The sequence below is a fragment of the Rana temporaria genome, chromosome 6 (assembly GCF_905171775.1).
Source record: "Rana temporaria chromosome 6, aRanTem1.1, whole genome shotgun sequence".
Lineage (NCBI taxonomy): Eukaryota > Metazoa > Chordata > Amphibia > Anura > Ranidae > Rana > Rana temporaria.
Genome location: NC_053494.1, coordinates 122,630,412 through 122,648,027, shown reverse-complemented (window position 1 = coordinate 122,648,027; position 17,616 = coordinate 122,630,412).

Genomic DNA, 17,616 nt, shown 5'->3' with positions numbered 1-17,616 from the left:
TACAGAAACAGAACATCTGCACAGAATTTGGTGTAGAGAATAAAAAAATCCTTACAAGAAGGGCAATAAGTTCAAAAACTGTGCAATAAAATGTTTCATCGTACATAAATCCAAGTTTACAGTATATAGCCGCATGGGGCAATTTTTTTTAGAACTGGGGAAAAAATGAGAATGAAGGTATTTATCAATTAGAATTCCTATTTGATAAAAAAAAAAGTAAAATCCAATTAGTTGTTAGTGGTAACAGGTCCAATTTTGTGCTGATGTTCTCCTCTCCAGTATTAATTCATTTAGCAGTGCTTTTTTTGCGCTGAGATTTGTGTGTGTTGCTTATATTGCTAGTAGTCCTGTCTCCTTGGACAATTCAGTTGCAGACTATCTACCCTGGACGTTCTTGACTTGTTAGACTTGATATTGTGGCGCTGTTTTTTCCCCCAGTTGGGGTTTCGTTTGTGACCCTGCTGTAATGTTGTGAATTGTTTATTGTAACCACAGTTGTATTGTTTTTTTTTTTATTTCAATTTGTATTTCTATAGTGCTTTTTTTTCCTGAGAACTCAAAGGAGGTGAATCAGTCATCTTGAGTGCACCCAGCTGGAACCATTAACTTACCAGAACGTTTTAGAGTGTGGAAAGAAACCAACACCAGCACAAAGAGAACGGGAAAGTACCATGCACATAGCGCCTTGGTTGGGATTAAGGCCACATGCACACTGGCTTATTGTAAAACGTATTTCTCCTGACAGGAGCCAATCAGCATTAAAAACTCACCTAAGTTGCGTTTTTTCAAACCAGTTTAGCAGAGTTTGGTGTTTGGTAATTTATTTAATTTAAATCTATTCTGGCTATTGAAATGAATAAACGCTGAAGCGCTAAATGAACCTAGCGTTTAGGGTTTATCAGTTTTAAGTGTTTTTTTCTGCCAACATTTTGCTGCTCTTGGAACTTCTGTCAGTGGGATTTTTTTCCTGCCTCTAAACTCTCCTGCCACCAGTGGCGGCCCGTCCATAGGGGCGCCCGGGCGCCGCCCCCCATCACACAGTCAGTAAAAAAAAAAAAAAAAAAAAAAAATTTTTTTTTAAATCTGTCCCTTTAAGAATTTTTTTTTTCCCAAAAAAGGGCCTTATGTCCGCGCGCCGGACGCCGGGAACAGTCCTTTAGGAGTAGCGCCACGTCTGTGCAATCACGGGATTGCAGACGCGGCGCTACATTGGCACAAAAAATATGCCATTGTGGCGCTCTCCATCGCGCCACTTGCTTCTGGCGCGATGGAGTGTATTGTTATGGCCGGGCGGGTGCATACACTGTCTGTGTGCACCCGCCCGTCTCTGTGCTCGTTCCGACGTCACTGGAAAAACCGGAAGTGACGTCGGGTCAGCTCGAGCTCACTGCGCCCGACCGAGGAACAGGTAAGTCTGCCTATCTCTACATCGGCGGCTGCTTCACAGCAGATTATTCTTCGGCGGCACCCCCCCCCCCCCCCGCTTATTCAAAGTTATTTTTTCTATTGATTATTCTTTGGCGGCCCCCCCCCCCCCCGCTTATTCAAAGTTTTTTTTCTATTGATTATTCTTCGGTGGAACCCCACCCCCCCCCCCCCCCCGCTTTTTCTAAGTTTTTTTTTGCTTTTAATATTCGTCGGACCAACTCTTTTTTTTTATCTAATATTCGGCGGCTGGCATCCACCCTCAACCCCCCCTGCTTAATCCAATTTCTTTTTTATATATTTTATAATATTTTTTTACAATATTTTTTAATATTTAATATTCAGCGAAAATAATGCCAGGCAACAACCCCCCCCCCCAATCAATGTTTTTTTTTATTTAATATTAGTTAAATATATTAAGATTATTAACAGTTTATTTTTTATATTTGATTCAATTTAGCATTAAGTATAAAAAAAGTTTTTTTTTTAATAACTGGGGGGGGGGGGGGTGGTGGTCTGGTGGGGTAGTGTTACCGCCCGCTGTAGTGTTACTTGTGCTGTAATGAATTTTTACATAGAAAAGAAATGTTGTTAATAAATGGGTAAATGAATTATAAAAAAAAGATTTTTCCAATAACGGTTATTAAAAAAATCTTTTTTTTATAATTCATTTACCCATTTATTAACAACATTTCTTTTCTATGTAAAAATTCATTACAGCACAAATAGCGTCCGGTAACACTACCCCACCAGACCACCCCCCCCCCCAGTTATTAAAAAAAAAACTTTTTTTATACTTAATGTGCAGGGAAAATATCGGCCGTCAACACCACACCACCCCCCGCTTGCAAATTGTCCTGCGACTTGGGACTGGAAAGTTGTAGGATAAGTTGGACCCGATGATTTCCAATGAGAACTGTTCATATCTGTGCAACTTTGAAGTAGTCCCTGCATTACTTTTGTCCCACCTTGATGTGACTTGAGGTCCATAGACCTCCAGAATACATAGGCATTGCTTCAAGTCGCTGCAAAATCGCACCAAAAAATTGTGGCAGAATCTTGCAACTTTCAGGCTAATGCAGTCTGAAAGTTGCACAATTCTACTGCAATTCTGATGTGACTTAAAGCAATGCCTGTGTATTCTGGAGGTCTATGGACCTCAAGTTGCATCAATGTGGGACCAAAGTAATGCACAGACTACTTTGAAGTCGCACAGATATGAACGGTTCTCATTGGAAATCATGGGGTACGACTTGTCATGCAACATTTAAGTCCCAAGTCGCAGGACAAGTAATTCCTGCAGTCTCTGGTAATCTTGTGCAGTATGTCCGCAGTCTCTGGTAATCTTGTGTAGTATGTCCGCAGTCTCTGGTAATCTCCTGCAGTATGTCCGCAGTCTCTGGTAATCTTGTGCAGTATGTCCGCAGTCTCTGGTAATCTTGTGCAGTATGTCCGCAGTCTCTGGTAATTTTGTGCAGTATGTCCGCAGTCTCTGGTAATCTCCTGCAGTATGTCCGCAGTCTCTGGTAATCTCCTGCTGTATGTCCGCAGTCTCTGGTAATCTTTTGCAGTATGTCCGCAGTCTCTGGTAATCTCCTGCAGTATGTCCGCAGTCTCTGGTAATCTCCTGCAGTATGTCCGCAGTCTCTGGTAATCTTCTGCAGTATGTCTGCAGTCTCTGGTACTGTTGTGCAGTATGTCCGCAGTCTCTGGTAATCTTGTGCAGTATGTCCGCAGTCTCTGGTAATCCTGTGCAGTATGTCCGCAGTCGCTGGTAATTTTGTGCAGTATGTCCGCAGTCTCTGGTAATCTTGTGCAGTATGTCCGCAGTCTCTGGTAACCCTGTGCAGTATGTCCGCAGTCTCTGGTAATCCTGTGCAGTATGTCCGCAGTCTCTGGTAATCCTGTGCAGTATGTCCGCAGTCTCTGGTAATCCTGTGCAGTATGTCCGCAGTCTCTGGTAATCTTGTGCAGTATGTCCGCAGTCTCTGGTAGGGTTGTCCAGATACCGATATCGGTATCGGGACCGATACCGAGTATTTGCGTGAGTACTCGTACTCGCGCAAATACCCCCGATACCTAAATAGAATACTTTCCCCCCCCGCCGCATCGAAAGCCGCCGCATCGCACCGCCGCATCGAAAGCCGCCGCATTGGTTAAACGGCGTGCGGGAACATCACAACTTTCATTTGAATAGCTGTAGTGTTCCCGCGCGTATAGACACTCCCCCTTGCTCGGGATTGGATGGGTGATCGTGATCTGTCCAATGCCGAGCAAGGGGGAGTGTCTATACGCGCGGGCAAAACAGCTATTCAAATGAATGCTGTGATTTTCTCCATGCGGCGGCTTTCGGCGGCAAAGGTATGGGGGAAATGGCTGGAGGGACATGGCTGCATATGTGAGGGACATGGCTAGAGGGACATGGCTGCATATGTGAGGGACATGGCTAGAGGGACATGGCTGCATATGTGAGGGACATGGCTGCATATGTGAGGGACATGGCTAGAGGGACATGGCTGCATATGTGAGGGACATGGCTAGAGGGACATGGCTGCATATGTGAGGGACATGGCTAGAGGGACATGGCTGCATATGTGAGGGACATGGCTAGAGGGACATGGCTGCATATGTGAGGGACATGGCTAGAGGGACATGGCTGCATATGTGGGGGACATGGCTGGGGGGACATGGCTGCATATGTGGGGGACATGGCTGCATTTGGGGACACATTTAAAAAAAGTATCGGTATTCGGTATCGGCGACTACTTGAAAAAAAGTATCGGTACTTGTACTCGGTCCTAAAAAAGTGGTATCGGGACAACCCTAGTCTCTGGTAATCTCCTGCCCATTTCGAGTCCTTCATTACTAACAGTGTCATATTTTAGTTTGTTTGCACCGATCTGTAAGGCTGCGCTATATACCATGATTTGTGATGCTGGGGCTATATACTCTGTGCTGTGACGCTGAGCTGTATACTCCTGACATTGAGTGGAAGCAAGTGGAATACAGGGGACGGAGTGGTGGATTCTATAAGGGGTGTGGCTTATGAGAAGTGGGAGGGACCAAATGTGGAAGGGCGGGGTATTGCGCCCCCCCATCATAAAACTTCACCAGCCGCCACTGCCTGCCACTAAATGCTGCTAAAAGCCTATGTGTGCATGGACAGAACAAAATGAGAGTATCCCCTAATTGGACTTTTAAGGGACTAATGTAATTTATAGAAAGTATGTATTTTATTAAACAGAGTAGGTATAATAAAAACAAAACATATTGGAATGATTTACATTTCCACAATGATTCACTGTAACGTTCTTGTTATTCACGTTTCAGTGTATATAAGTCTCCTTCGTCAGGGGTATTAATGAGAGGATCAATCACATATCTATAATATATTGATAACAAAAAAATCAAGGTAACGAATATATAATGATGTACAGAAATTCACATTGTTTGTAACATTTCTATTACAGTAACAATGAATATTCTATAGACTCACCTTTTTTGTGACGATATTGTGGACAGGAACATTCCAATAAAGCTATTTAAAAACAAAACAAATATATATACGGAAGTGTGTCTCCATAAAACTGCCTGTTACAGTAGCTGGTCTTCACAACATGTTTAGGTATACCATCAAGTGGAAATTGGGTACAGTCGGACTATCATGAAAGGTATTGGATGACAACACTGAAGCCAAAAAGAGGCGTAGTCCTGTAAGTAAGAGTATTATGTAATAATAGGGGGCATTAAGAGCACCATAATTTAATTAGTTTACGTTAGTTTGTTAATATAAAGGTTGTTTGAACGGATATGCAAGCAAAGTATATATAGAAAAAATGTATTAAAACAATATAAATGTGAAATGTTTTTTTCAGATACTCTGAAACACGTCAGTTGAATTACGAGAACGGTACAGTCAATCATTGTGGTGACTCTATATTTTGTATATAGAAATTTAAATCATTTTTTATTTTACTTACTCTTTAATAAAATACGTATTTTCTATAAATTACGTCAGTGCCTTAAAAGTCCATTTAGGGGATACTCTCCTTTTGTTCAGTTAGTTTGGATGTGGTACTCTATAGGAACATCCTTAGCGATATAACTCATGGACACATAGACCAACATGCGGGGTAGTTTAGAGGCAGGAAAAAAAAATCTCCAGACGCCCCTAGGAGCAGCTATAAAAACATCAAGTGTGCATGAAGCCTTATACCAAGGACCTTAGTGTTACAAGGTAGAAGTGCTAACTATTAAATTAAGTAGACCCCCCTCCACCCTTATCCAATCCAACCACACTAAAGTAATTGGGGAGTAAACTTTTGTAAGATTTACATACAAATGTAGCTTCCTTGGAACTACGTATATACAGTATACGTGAATATGTTGTTTTCACCCAGGTAACTTCGGATTATTCATTTATTTTTCAGTTTTAATGTCCAGGTTTACTTTGGTTGGCCAATACAAAATAATACTCTTTTTCATTAGGTAACTAATTTACATAAATATCGGAATCTGCCCAACAGAAACTTGTGAAAATCAAAAGCCGTGGGAGGCCTGAGACAGCAATAGCGTCTTAGTAGTCACTTTTCAATCATTAAACATTCAAGTGTGTGGTTTCACCCTTGACTGCTTGCAACACAACTGATCAAGTTAAAGATTAAAATACGCCATGGTCCTATTAGCCTAATGAGGCATATTAACCTGGCATTAATACTTTATGAGGAGCACAATTCTCAAATACCATGTTTCTGTATTTTATAGAGTCAAAGTATTCATTTTATTTGTCTACAGCTACAGCTCGTATAGTTTATTTCCAGGGAGATATCAATTAGAGACAGTTAGTGGTATACTTACTTTAAAGGATTATTATATAAGCATGAGAAACAATGTTTTTTTTTCCATATGTTAACAATCTGCATTATTTAGGCCTCATTTACATAGGCGTATTATACTGTAACCGTTATACACAATTTGACATTAGTGCGGGTGTGTGTCCCCAAATGCAGACAGTGTGAGTTTGGAAACATGGGGACTTGTACCCGCATGCAGCTGTGCTGTCCCAACATCACATCACTGGGAATGCTTGCATGGGGATACACAAAATACCTGAGCATCCGCGTGCAGGTAAACATGGCCCTGCGCAGTTGTACGATATAATAGCACCGTGTGAATAGACCTTACATTCGTATTTTTTTTTAAATGTGCACTTGGGCATGGTGATCCACCAAGAGGTATCACATTTTATAAAAGTGGTGTCTGCATGTGGCGTACATATGATCTCTGTGTTTTGTGTGTTATTTTAATTTAATTGTATCCACCATATACAGCTGAGCTTCTGCAGATGAGTTAAAACAATCTGCAATATTTTGTAAACCCTTTTTCCTCCCCAAAGGATATATATATATATATATATATATATATATATATATATATATATATATATATATATATATATATATATGTACCCCCTGTGGCTGCATGATCTGTAGTTAACCTTCCATTATGGTACCACAGACCCCTCACTTTCCTACAGCTGCTGTCTGTCTTTAACCAACAGGGAATTTTTTACGATAAAGAACTTGTAGACCTAGAACTTAACCAGAACTAAAGCACAATGTTGACATAATGTTTTTTCTTTGGCTATTTATTGAGAGTTTTGTATTAAGTGTTAGCTCTGTGCAACAAGGAGACAGTACCCTGTCACCCATTTCACTTAACCTTAGCCATATTTATGTTTTAGTTTTGGATAGTGTAGGGAAGACTTGCAGAACGTTTGGGGCTTAAAGGGGTTGTAAAGGTCATTTTTTCCCTAAATAGCTTCCTTTACCTTAGTGCAGTACTCCTTCACTTACCTCATCCTTCGATTTTGCTTTTAAATGTCCTTATTTCTTCTGAGAAATCCTCACTTCCTGTTTGAAACTCAACACAGTAATGTGAGGCCTCGTACACACGACCGAGAAACTCGACGGGCGAAACACATCGTTTTGCTCGTCGAGTTCCTTGTTAGCCAAATATCTCCATTGCCGTCGAGGAAAAACAAGACATGCTCTCTTTTTGGCTCGACGAGATCCTCGACAGTTTCCTCGTCGAAAAATGTACACACGACCGGTTTCCTTGGCAAAAAAAAAAACAGCAAGTTTCTTGCTGGTTTTTGCCGAGAAACTCTGTCGTGTGTACGAGGCCTGAGGCTTTCTCCCTGGTGTTGAGTGTCGTGCTCGCCCCCTCCCTTGAGGGGGGAGGGGGCGAGCAGGGGAGTCAGGACGCCCACCAACACACAGCTTCTTTCTCTATCTGCAACGTAGAGAGCGTCCTGCTTGCCCTCTTTATCTGCAATATTTTTTCACACAAAAGGGGAGATATCCTTTAATCTCCAAATGTACTGCTTTAAATGATAGCTAATGCCTTGTACACACCACCGGAATTTCCGATGGAAAAAGTCAGAAGGAATTTTTTCATCGGATATTCCGACCGTGTGTGTGCCCCATCAGAGTTTTTCCATCGAAAATTTCCGACAGACTTAGAAAGAGAACATGTTCTCTTTTTTTCCGGTCGTCTATATGGAACTCTGGCGATGAAATAAAAACACGCATGCTCAGAATCAAGTCGACGCATGATCGGAAGCATTGAACTTAATTTTTCTCGGCTCGTGGTAGTGTTGTACGTCACCACGTTTTGGACGGTCGGAATTTGATGTCACAGTGTGTATGCAAGACAGCTTCAACGGAATTCCGTCAGAAAAGTCAGTCAGAGTTTATCCCGATGGAAATTCCGATCGTGTTTACGGGGCATAACAGGGTACAACATAACTAAAACTGTTTAACCACTTAAGGACTCCTTCACGCCGATATATGTCGGCAGAATGGTACGGCTGGGCACATCAATGTATATGTACGTTGTCCTTTAAGCCCAGCCGTGGGGTCGCGGGCGCGCGCCCGCGGCATGCTTTCCGCGACCTGGTCCGAAGCTCCGTGACCGTGACCACGGGACCCACGGACACGATTGCCGCTGGAGTCCCGCGATCGGTCCCCGGAGCTGAAAAACGGGGAGAGCTGTGTGTAAACACACCTCCCCCGTTCTTCACTGTGGCGACTTCATCGATTGTGTGATCCCTTTTATAGGGGGACACAGTCGATGATGTCACACCTACAGCCACACCCCCCTACAGTTGTAAACACATATTAGGTCACACATAACCCCTTCAGCACCCCCAGTGGTTAACTCCCAAACTGCAACTGTCATTTTCACAAACAATGCATTTTAAATGCATTTTTTGCTGTGAAAATGACAATGGTCCCAAAAATGTGTCAAAATTGTCCAAAGTGTCCACCATAATGTCGCAGTCATGAAAAAAAAAATCGCTGATCGCCGCCATTAGTAGTAAAAAAAAAATAATTAATAAAAATGCAATAAAACTATCACCTATTTTGTAAACGCTATAAATTTTGCGCAAACCAACCGATAAACGCTTATTGCGATTTTTTTTTTACCAAAAATAGGTAGAAGAATACGTATCGGCCTAAACTGAGGAAAACATTTTTTTTATATATTTTTGGGGGATATTTATTGTAGCAAAAAGTTAAAAATATTTATTTTTTTTCAAAATTGTCGCTCTAATTTTGTTTATAGCGCAAAAAATAAAAACCGCAGAGGTGATCAAATACCACCAAAGGAAAGCTCTATTTGTGGGGAAAAAAGGACGCCAATTTTGTTTGGGAGCCACGTCGCACGACCGCACAATTGTCTGTTAAAGCGACGCAGTGCCGAATCGCAAAACCTGTCCGGTCCTTTAGCTGCATTTGGGTCCGGGTCTTAAGTGGTTAAAGAGTTTACATTTTTGGCTAGGTTTTTATTTTTGTCTCTAAACCCATGGAGAAATTTTCCCTCACTTCCTGTCTCTGTAATACAATGATAATAAATGGGGGACAAACAATGGGAATATTCAGACATAAATAAAAACATTGTCAAAACCTTTATTTATTCTGAAAACAAAAAAGTGCTTTTGACTTTGTGTCCTCATATGGAAGATTTCCCATCACTTCCCAGGCCGCACATAACATTAGGTGAATATTCAGTATTACGTCCCATACACACTATCAGTTTTCCTGCAGGTTTTTCTCTTCAGGTTTACCAAAACCATGTAGTACAAGGGCCTGCCTGATTGCATACGAATTGAAACTCTTGAGGTTTGACCTCATATTAGATGGTTTTGGTAAACCTGAAGACAAAAACTTGCAGGAAAACTGTGTGTATGGGGCTTAAGAGACAAAAGACACACAGCAGGATACAATCAAAGACTATAGTCATGATACAAGAGATGGTCAAATACTGTGGATATGATACAAGAAGATGGTCAGAGACTTCGGACATGATGTGAGAAATGGTCAGAGACTGTGGACATGATACAAGAGATCATTACAGACAGTGGGCATGCCACAAGAGATGGTCAGAGTCTTCAGGCATGAAATAAGAGATGTTCAGAGTCTGTAGGCATGATACAAGAGATAGTCATAGTCTGCGGGCATGATACAAGGGATAGTTAGAGACTGTGGGCGTGACACAAAAGACGATTACAGACTACAAACATGATGCAAGAAGTGGTCAGAGACTGCAGACATAATACAAGAGATGGTCAGAGTCTGTAGGCATGATACAAAAGATGGTCAGAGTCTGCTGGCATGCCACAAGAGATGGTCAGAGTCTGCTGGCATGATACAAGAGATGGTCAGAGTCTGCAGGCATGATACAAGAGATGGTCAGAGACTGCAGGCACGATACAAGAGATGGTCAGAGACTGCAGGCACGATACAAGAGATGGTCAGAGACTGCAGGCATCATACAAGAGATGGTTAGAGACTGTGGGCATGACACAAAAGACGATTACAGACTACAGACATGATACAAGAGATGGTCAGAGCTTGCAGACATGCTGCAGGAGACTGTCAGAGACTGAACATGGTATAGGAGTTGCTGGGAACAGGGAACATGCTTCAGGAGACAGTCATTGATTGGAGACCCATTACATGAGACTGCTAGAATTCACTGCTATAACAGGGGATAGGGAGACTCAGATTAGTGTCTGCAGGGCCACAGGGGTCTAAAGTAATATATTTTGGCTGAAGTTGGGTTTTCACTAGCACAGTAAAGACAGTCATAGATGGATCAGACCTCGGCCGGTTCAGCAGGGACCAGCTGTGATTCATTCCATCTATGGGCAGGCTGATTGTACCCAAGTCGATCCATCGATTGACATGGGTACAACCAGCATGTCGGATTTTTAGCACTTGTCAATTGCCAGTGGCTATCAATGCTAGCAGTAATCACTGTGTTCTCCTGTAAGTGACGGCTTCCCCCCACTGGGAGAACACAATAGCTCCGCGGGAGGGATTCCCAAATCAGCATTGTCTGTGTTGATGGGGGAATCATGCGGGTTTTCTTTCCTGCAACCTGAAAATCGCATAATCTATGGCCTGCTTAAATCAATATGAATTTGCACCCAGTTTTGATTACAATTAGTAGGCTTGGCATTAGTGTTAAGATTTGTTCATACCATTGTCACGCGGTAACACGTGTTGCTGGGATGCAGCACCATTTATTTTGAATAGCACCCCAATGCACCTCCCCAGCACACATGTGTTGTATCACAGTGCAGTTTGCAGCAATGCACAAATATGTGTTGTGATGTGCTGAGCAGCCTGAAATACTGCTTGCATGATTTTTTGTCTGTTACGTTGCATTAGGCCGCCCATTTAAATGATTGGAATGCCTTAAAGTGACAATAAACTGTAACTCTATATTTTGATGTATATTTTGCTCTCAGCCGCCTACAAATGTTCAATTTGTTTTGGGAGAATAAGGCCAACCATACACGGTTTGAATTTTGGCCGGTTCAGCCAGAGATTCAACCCCTTAATGGGCAGGCTGAATGAACCAAGTTGATTGATCGATCAACTTGGGTACAATCAGCCTGCGGGATTCTTTTTTTTTTTTTTTTATTATCAACATTTGACGTCCGGGAAGTGGTTGTGAAATCCTGACTGGACGTCTATTGACGTCCTGCAGGATTTCATGCCGGCGCGCGCGATCTGTGATGCGGGGTGTCAGTCTGACACTCTGCATCTCCGATCTCGGTAAAGAGCCTCCGGCGGAGGCTCTTTACCACATGATCAGCCGTGATCACAATGTAAACAGGAAGAGCCGTTGATCAGCTCTTCCTCACTCTCGTCTGACAGACGCGAGTAGAGGAGAGCCGATCGGCGGCTCTCCTGACAGGGGGGGTTCGCGCTGATTGTTAATCAGCGCAGCCCCTCCTCGGATACCAACACTGGACCACCAGGGAGTGCCCCCCGGTGCTCGATAGAGCAAAAAAACAAAAACAAAAAAAACACCAAATAATAAAAAATAAAATAAAATAAAACAATCGATGCCAATCAGTGCCCACAAATAGGCACTGACTGGCAACATGGGCAATGGCTCAAATGATGCCCAGCAATGCCATCAGTGCCACCCCTCAGTGTCCATCAGTGCCACTCAGTGTCCATCAGTGCCACCTCTTAGTGCCCACCTATGCCCAGTGCCCACCTATCAGTGCCCATCTGTGCCACCCATAAGTGCCACCCATGAGTGCCCATCAGTCCTGCCAAAGAGTGCCCATCAGTGCCGCCTATGAGTGCCCATCAGTGCCGCCTATGAGTGCCCATCAGTGCCGCCTATGAATGCCCATCAGTGCAGCATACCAGCGCCGCCTATCAGTGCCGCCTATCGGTGCCCATCAGTGCCACCTCATCGGTGCCCATCAGTGCCACCTCATCGGTGCCCATCAGTGGCGCCATATCAGTGCCCATAATTGAAGAAGAAAACTTACTTATTTACAAAAAAAAATAACAGAAAAAAATAAAAACATATTTTTTTTCAAAAATTCCGGTCTTTTTTTTTAAATCGCAGAGCTGACCAAATACCACCAAAGGAAAGCTCTATTTGTGGGAACAACATGATACAAATTTAATTTGGGTACAGTGTAGCATGACCGCGCAATTGTCATTCAAAGTGCGACAGTGCTGAAAGCTGAAAATTGGCTTGGGCAGGAAGGTGCGTAAGTGCCCTGTATGGAAGTGGTTAAAGGGGTTGTAAAGTTTTGTTTTTTATTTTCTAAATAGGTTCCTTTAAGCTCGTACATTGTTGGTTCACTTACCTTTTCCTTCAATTTCCCTTCTAAATGTTTTTTTTCCTTTGTTTTCTTTGTCTGAATTTCTCACTTCCTGTTCCTCCTCAGTAAGCTGTTCTGGCTGAATATCCACCGCACGGATGATGGGGGCAAGCTTACAGGAAGTGAGAAATTCAGACAAAGAAAAAAAAAACATAAAAAAAAAACATTTCCCTTGCCATGTGGCAAGGAAAATCGAAGGAAAGGGTAAGTGAACCAACAATGCACTAGCTTAAAGGAACCTGTTTAGAAAATAAAAAACAAACCTTTACAACACCTTTAAGGTATTGGGGTGTTGTTTCAATGAATGCTTGTTAACGCTCAGGCCTTGTACTCACGACCGGATCTGTGCGCTGGAAACTGTCTGCCCGACAGTTTCCGGCGTACAAGGCTGATTTGTGTTTTGTTCCGCTGGCGTGTACACACCAGCGGACCAAATTCCCGTCGTACCGGAACGCGTGCACGTAAACTACGTACGACGTCACTATAAAGGGGAAGACCAAAGTTAATGGCGCCGCCCTCTGTTCCTCTTTTGCTAGTTACGGGTTTGCTCGTGTTAGTGAAGGTTTGGTTAGAGCTGATTCGCGCTTCTCGGTCTCCAGGCTTTGACAGCGTGTATTCACGGGTTCAGTGCGTGTGCTTGCGGGAACGTAGTTGTCATTCGGCTATAGGCAAGCAGGTTGTTTCTGCTTTAGCAGTTGCATCCTGTGCGCTCGTATCTGTTTGTCACGCGTTTGTCGCAGGTAGTGCTGGATTTGCGAGTGCTTTCTGTTTCAGTGTGTTCTTGACTGACCAGCCGGCCGGTTTGAAGCCATGATGGAGCAGCAGCGTCAATTTTCGCGAGTTGGTGCTGTTTATGGGATGGCTGCTGGATATGTTCATTTGTCCAGTACTTTGGCCAGAAACAGGGGGCGGAGGCGTTTCTGGACCAAGAATTGGTTGCGCCAGCGTGACCAGTTCTCACATATGCCTCTGCTTAGGGAACTCCAGGAGAATAATCCTAATGACTTTAGGAATTTTCTCCGCATGACGGACCCCGTATTCAACCGTCTGCTGGATCTTCTGTCCCCCTATATCACGAGGCAGGACACTGTGATGCGCCAAGCCATCACGGCCGAGCAGAGGCTTATTGCCACGTTGCGGTACCTGGCGACTGGGAGGAGCCTGCAGGACCTCAAGTTCTCGACAGGCATCTCTCCGCAGGCGCTTGGGGTCATCATACCGGACACGTGTGCTGCCATCATCAAAGTTATGCATGAGGAGTATATTAAGGTAAGTTTCCTGGCTCTAATAATGTGGCCAACTAACTTTATTTTTATTTTCCCAGATATGCTGTGTGTTTAACTAACGTTACCTTTTCTCCCTATGCATGTTGATATCAGCTTTACATGTTTTATTCTTGGCCTACCTGCAGATTTGTCCCTTACCCAATATTAACCTGTCCAGCATGCTATCCTAGGGACAAACCCACCTTGCCATTTTTTAAAACAGGACTTTTTGGTTTTTGTGTCCCCCCCCCCCCCTTCAAACTTTTATTGTCCCCATCAGAGGGCTGTGGAGTCTCTTAATGAAGTGGCCTTATATATTTCATTTCCCAAATTCTCCATGCACATTTTTCTAATGCAATTTTAATACTGTGAACTGTCACAAGGATGCTTGTAGGATGTATTTGTTACAAAGTACTAAATCTCTAATTTTGTTTGTCCCCACAGCTACCCTCCACACCACAGGAATGGCAGTCTGTGGCTTCCCAATTTGCCCAGTGGTGTGATTTTCCAAACTGCGGTGGAGCAATAGATGGGAAACACGTCCGCATTGTGCCCCCACCCCGCTCGGGGTCGTACTATTATAATTACAAGGGTTATCATAGTATTGTGTTGATGGCGGTGGTGTCGGCACAGTATGAGTTTCTATATGTGGACGTGGGGAAGAACGGCCGGATGTCAGATGGGGGAGTGTTCGCACGGACTGATTTCTATGATCGTCTCCAAGCTGGTGGTCTGGCATTGCCACCAGATGAAGATAATGTGGAAGGACTTCCGTTTGTGTTCCTAGCGGACGAGGCTTTCGGGCTTGGTCCTCACCTCATGCGGCCTTTTCCCCAGAGGACCCTCACCTCAGAGAGGAGTGTGTTTAATTTTCGGTTGGCCAGGGCTCGGAGGGTAGTCGAGAATGCCTTTGGGATACTCACCAACCGGTTCCGCCTGTTCAGGACATCGATACATCTGGCGGAATATAAATTGGACACCGTTGTATTTGCCTGCTGCATTTTGCACAACTTTTTACGCAGGCACTCCCAGACGTACCTACCCGACATCGGTTCTGAGGCAAGACTACCCTCAGATCCCCTTCCCGGGCTGGACACTGGTCGCGCTGGCTTGGCCCCCCAATCAGCTCGTGAGGTACGCGACAAATATGTTGAGTACTTCATGGGTCGGGGGGCCATTGCTATGCCAGATCATATTTCTTTCTAATTCGGCCCCCAAAGAAAGGAATATTCTCAAAAATAATAAATAATTAGACCATTGGACTTTATACAGTTGTTTGTCATTAATGCTTTTTCTCTTTTTCTGTCTTCCTGGTTCTCTAACTAACTTCTTCAATTGTAATGCATAATTGATTTCTCCACTTTTAGTAACTAACCACATTTTGCACAGTATTCACTCATCTACAAACAGGGTATTGAGTCTAGAAATAAGAAGCAACTCCATTTGTAAATTTTGAGGTCAAGTATTTTAATTTTTGCTTGTTCATGACCCCAAAAATTATTTTATACTTTTTTCATTACTCCCTGCTTTTGTACTTAGGAGTCTAAAAAATTTTTTTTTTTTTTTTTTTTTTTTTTTTCAGGTAATTCAACCAAAAATATTATGCAGATTATACATTTATTAACAAGTTCACTTTGTTTTTTATCAAATATAGTTAGATTTATTTTTTACATATATATATATATATATATAGATTATATTTGGTGGGGTGTTTACCGCTTTAATTTTTTATTTGCGCATATTTTTTATGCACAAAAAACAATAATTTTTTAACCATTTTTTTTTTTTTTTGGTGTGTTTTTCTAAAAGTAAATTTTTAGGTGAGAATTTGGAGTCAAATCTCTACTTCACTAAATTCAGTGATTAGAGAGATTTATAATTCTATATATATATTTTTATAATTTTTTGGCGTTGTTTATTCTTTATGGTCTAAACTTTATAGTATCCCAAAATGTTCAACATGGTCAAAAAGTAACAAAATCCAATTACAAAAATATAAAAACTCACAACAGCAGTCAGTCATGGTGTGCTTTCACACTGGAACACGCCAAAATTGGAAGATACACACATTCAGTGCAAACTCGCCAAATGTCATTGGTTCAACAGACAAATGGCCACATGTGCTATCTGACATCATGGGTGATCAATGTCTGTGTTTTGTGGGAGCAAACCCTTCCTCTCAACTACTTGAGGATGGAGGAGGGGGTTGGACCCACAAAGCACAGACATTAGATATTCTGTGATGGCAGATAGCACATGTTGGCACACTGTGTGTGTATCTTCAAATTTTGGCGTATTCATTATTAAAACAGTAAAAATGTTTGTGGGGGCGGGGGATGGGCGGGGGGTGTTTCAGTCTTTGACACGGCCCATCATGTCAATAATGTTCTTAAAATTAGATTCGATGACCATCATTCTTTGCCGCATATTGTCCATTTCCGTGCTGCATTCCAAAAGGACATTTGTTACATTCTGTTCCATGAGAAACATCCTTTCACGCATATTGTGCATTTCAGTGCTGCACTCCATTACCTGCTGAATAATTATAGCAGCACTTGCACGTGAAAATATTGGCACACCATCCTCCTCCCCTAAAAAAAAAAAAAAAAATGGCATTTAGAACATTATTTTTCTATGAGGCCTATCTACATATGTTTTTTTGAATCAAGCTAGGGTGACACTGACCTGATGGGCTTCTCCTTTCCACCTCTTCGACATCTTCTATCACTCCTCCTTCTTCCACCACCTCCCCATCATCTTCAATCACTCCTCCTTCTTCCACCACTTCCCCATCATCTTGGACTCCTCCTTCATCCATCAATCCACCTTCTTTCAATTCGCCAAATTGTTCTTCCGCCACTTGCCCTTCATCTGCTATGACTTCTAAGTCCAAAATTACTTCTTCCTCCTCTCTTCCTTCCTCCTTTCTTCCTTCCTCCTCTCCTTCCACATCCTCCTCTCCTTCCACATCCTCCTCTCCTTCCACATCCTCTTCTCCTTCCACATTCTCCTCTCCTTCCACATCCTCCTCTCCTTCCACATCCTCTTCTCCTTCCACATCCTCTTCTCCTTCCACATCCTCCTCCTCCTCCACATGTTGAGATGGCAGATTTTGGCCTTGTCTGGCCCTCTCTGCCTCCTCCAAATGCTGGCGACTTCTTTCCCCTGAAATAAACAAAAAAAAATGTAGACTCATCAGCACACAGATATTGGAGAGCATAAATCGCACACATTGCTTAGAAGATGCTTTCATTTAGTTACTTTTATCTTTCACCAAACCTACATTTTGCAATTACTTCTATATGGCAAGCTCTGATCCTGCCCCTTTTTAGCAAAGTGACACACATGGATGTCCCCCCTAAACTGTATTTCTGGGAGACCCTACCAAAACCCATTTTTGATTTGTGGAGACACAGGTGCTCTGCATTTCAGATGTGAAAACATCTGCTTTATTACCACTGTTTTTAGAATGAATCCTGTTTGCCTTTCCCATTCTCATACTTTTTTTTTCTTGAACTAGCTTTTACACAATGTTTACAAACAAATTTTTTTGCCAGTGAGCCATGTCCAGGTGTGTTGTTCCTGGAATAACCGAGCCTTTCTGATAAACTATGTGATGTTACGTTGTTTACTAAGAACACTGTTTGTAAATATGTAGTTATTTATGTCCAAAAAAATAAATGACAACATGTCTTTAAAATTACAAGCAGGCCAAGGAGG